This window comes from Micromesistius poutassou (assembly GCF_964030765.1).
Source record: "Micromesistius poutassou genome assembly, chromosome: 3".
Lineage (NCBI taxonomy): Eukaryota > Metazoa > Chordata > Actinopteri > Gadiformes > Gadidae > Micromesistius > Micromesistius poutassou.
The window spans coordinates 21,119,155-21,123,458 of record NC_140273.1 but is presented as its reverse complement, the minus strand read 5'-3'; the positions used below and the strand labels follow the sequence as shown (position 1 = coordinate 21,123,458).

Below are 4,304 nucleotides of genomic sequence, written 5' to 3'. Positions count from 1 at the left end.
TTGCTGGAGGCTGCGATCGTAATTGCGCAATTGGCGAACAAATATTCGGCCGTCCGATAAAAGTGGGTGTAAAGGTTTTCGAATCAACACTGTGCAGACATGCCACTGTAGAAATCCACTTCATAAAATCCCACTTCTGAAAGCTTTGTCCACTCACACAAATGGGTTTTCTTCGGTTGAATGTCCCCGTCAGGAACCAAGGCGTAGCTCCGCACCTCACAGTGCTGGTTTCCGGTCCACGCACTGTGGGCCGTCTCCCCCAACAAGTTCTGCTAAGAGATAGCAGGAAGGCTGGAGGGCGCGATTAGTGCAGATGAAACACTAAGCACAGTTAGCATGACAATGGACCATATGTGTGATATATGAGCTTAGCAGTAACATGCTCCCACTACACTTAGCCCTCTTTGAATTAAAGTTGCTTATCTCCCATCCCCTCGCTTTCATTCTCTCTCCTCTATCCTCATTTCTCTTTGCTTCTATACGTTAGTACGTTTCTGTACAGTATGACATCTATCTGGGGGATTAGGAATAATGCCCTGATCCTGTGGACAAACTAGGCCAACGCCCCATGCTAGTGGTGAGAGACCACTACCATGTAGCTAAGAGTGCGTGTGAGCGGAATACGTTCCCTCTCCAACGCTCACACACGTGGAAATACTTATACAATATACTACGGCCTCCTGGGATGATAAAGCAGATGAAACAATAAAACATTGAGGAAAAAACAACCTTGAAAAAACACCTTGAAGTGGGATTTCTTTAGATTTCAATTTCTTCTCTTTCATCTCTGACATAGTATATCCATTATTTAGTTCAACATTTACTTTTCTTTTCTTTTTTTTACTTTTAAGACAGGAAATATAATGACGACAAACCACAAGTACCCAGGTTCAAGTACCTTGAGCCTAGTACTTTAATACGAAATGAAAGCATTCACTCCTGGAATGTCCAGGTCCAGTTTATAGGCCTGAGGCACTGTGCGCTCCGTCTTTACAAGGAGAAGAGGAACAAGTTATTAACATTTTTGTGTGGATAAAGTACTTACAATCACAACTCACACAGGGATTAACTTGTGATACTTAATGAATCACAACAGTAAAGGGAATGCAATGACTATTAAACGGACAGTTAAAGGCGGCCCCTATCAATCTCTGTTTCAAACACACTGTATATCTGTCGTTACGCACCGCGGTTTGGCCCCGTTCTCCGAGGCTATGGTCGTAAAGATGTTCATGTGTGAAATCGTTTACAACCCTGGGATAAACCAAACACCAAGCCGTCAAAATGTCATCTGCATCCTCCTCCAAAAAAATAAAGCCAGGTGAATATTGATTGACCTGTCAGAAGGTAGGGCAGCCTGAAGGTGGAGGCTTTGATTTGAATCTAGATGGTAGCCCCATACACACACACACACACACACACACACACACACACACACACACACAAGCAGGCACACACATAGATGAACGTGCACATTTGCACCTAAACACACACACACACACACACACACACACACACACACACACACACACACACACACAAGCAGGCACACACATACATGAACGTGCACATTTGCACCTAAACTCACACACACAAACACACACACATACACAGCACAGCTAGTTCTGATGTGTGCCCACTTTGTTTTTGCTATTATCATTTCATTATTATTAGTAGTACAAGTATTATTTGTATATTCAATAGCCACAAGCGTATGGCAATCTGGAAAGTTCAAGTAGTTCTTTTTGACAGGATCTGATGAACCGCATGAGAAATGCAGTATTCTTTATGGTAAATCCCACCAAATAATCAATAGTAGTAGTAGTCAGTGTTGCATCCTATTATTGTGCACCAGTTTTTACTTTGACTTTGATGAAGTGGTTTCGATAAGCCTAGGACAACTTTGTAGCGGTGCCCTTTGGAAATGATCTCCTTTGGTCATCTTCCAAAGGAGATTCAACGGTTGCTTCTATTGCGTGTTATTTTACATATGGTACGATCTAGTGATGCCATGCCCAAACATTTGCTGAGTAATTCCATGTCGGAAATGTCTTATAGGCCTGCTAAGACCTTGGTAATACCGTTGTCCAGATGTATCTCAACGGCACGCATGTGTGTGTGTGTGTGTGTGTGTGTCTGGTGTATGTTGTGTGCTGTGTACGTGTACATTGTATATGATCCAGTCAACAGTGTTAAGATTAGACAAGGCTTTACATGGTTTTGTGAGATCGTCATGGCTGCTGCGGACAGATGAAATCAGGGTGCCTCGGAGAAATGAGATGACAGGGGCAAAGGGTTCAGGGATTAGCTGAGGGTGTGAAATACACCCTTACGGGGTCGGGGGTTATATAAAGGACTTGTTTTTAACTATTATATATTACTATCCTGTACTATATTCTTTTAAAAGATGTCTCTACTCAAATATAAGTTCGTTTTATATATATTTATAATATATATATAATATTTATAATATAATGTATCTATAGCATACTGTAATATGCAATTTAAACCATACGCATATTCTTGCATATTCATATATTTATGCTTATCAGTGTGGTTAAACTCAGGGCTTGTGGGCTAGGTAGAGGAACCAGATGTATGGCAGCCATCACTCACTGAGAAGTATCTTTCACAAACACAGTTCAAAGCCCAAACCACACATAGTGCAAATTTATGTTCATATTAGTAGCACAACCCAAAACATTTATATAATGTTTTAACGGCGCAAAGAACACAGATCTCTGTGTAAAATGTAAACTGAGAGGAAGAGAAAAGATTGGAATTGATCAACAGATTGGAAGAAGACTTCAGATGTGTGTTTTCTTAACTCTGGCGCTGGCTGCAGCCAAGTTGCCGCTCCGCTTTATCTCCTAACTACGTGTTGCAGTGGGAGTATATCGTTGATTTGGACCAAAGCCTCTCCCACACGACACCCGTGTCGCATCAACACATTTATTCACGCTGTAATCTGCATTAAAAATGAATATGGTCTCACGTCGCTTTTTATGGGTTTTCTGTGTACATCACATACCCCATGCCAACCTTGCAGTTTTGCCGCCCCTAATTTAAGACTAATAAGAAACCACCCCGCTCTCTGTTCCCAGCCAAACACATTAGATTAACTTAAATGGTCCACTGATCCAATATTTAATAAGTGCATTTCTTCTTGGTACCATGTGAGAAAGACTATGTTCTCATCATGTTCTCTGTTACAGCCCTGAAAAGACTATAATGTACTGGATGCACGCCTAGTAGGCATAGTACCATAATATATTAAAAGCCCTAATAATATACACCTCTTAATAGTGCTGTGCTCTACCATTGTCATTGGTCGGAGAACAGCCATGTCGCTATCTGCACCTAGCTGCATAGCTGTGCGCCCATCTGCAACAAATGGGATCTGACCTACGTTAGCTTAGCGTTAGCTTAGCAGGTGAAAGCGTCCTCGGATTGCAGAGGCCTTGAATATGGCTAGCTTAGCTGTAACTTATTCCAGAAGCAGCCCATGTGTGAGTAATGTCCTCTGACTAGCACAGAGGAACCTTTTATTTACCCTGATGGGAAGCCCGCTCTGACCCAGTCGGTCCCTGGCGGGAGAAGCTTGTGTGTCTCTATTGACCTGTGAGTGAAAGCTGGCTCCATGCGAACGCTTCATCCCCTTGTGTGTCTCTCTTCCTCCCTTTGTGTTGCTAACAAATTAACTGTGATTAAGTAGACACTTGCCAGTGCCTGGGGTAGCCATGGTGGGCTAAACGGGATGCTAATTGGATACGTTTAGGATTGGCATTAGCAGATATGGTGCTGTTGCATTGTATGCCCTTTAAACGTGCTGCAAGTAAAGAAATACTTCTAAGAGAAAGGTTGGCTTGAGTTTGTAAAAAAAAAAAAAAAAAAAGAAAAGAGACAGACAACAGTTTATCAAATGTTCTCAAATCAGATCTAATCTCCAGTAGCAATGAGCACAGACATGTTGTTCTTTTAGGTCCACAAATAGGACAATCATTGTTTATGTATGAGCCTATTATCTAAACATAATGAAGGAATGATGCGGACATAGTTAGGTACTGCTTTTACGTGTCTGCCTACAATTAATGGATGAATTAGTCGATGACCCATCACTTACAAAAATAAAATCATGAATTGGAACGACTAACTAATAAATATGTAAACTAAGTAAAGAAATCTTTAACAGTCTTTTTTATTTTTTGCACTCAATAACGATCATTAAAATGATTAATATAACATGGCTCCCCAGATATCACTTGAGGAATAATGCTGAGGTTATAAGTACAATGTTTAGCAAT

At 41.1% G+C, this 4,304-nt stretch overlaps 1 protein-coding gene across 1 annotated transcript in view; it reads left to right on the top strand.

Moving 5' to 3' along the window:
* LOC311341144 (receptor-type tyrosine-protein phosphatase delta-like) overlaps positions 1 to 4,304 on the top strand; it is a gene marked incomplete at its 5' end in the record, with an annotated part of 134,450 nt that overhangs the window by 74,782 nt on the left and 55,364 nt on the right. The gene's annotated exons all lie outside the window — the stretch shown is intronic.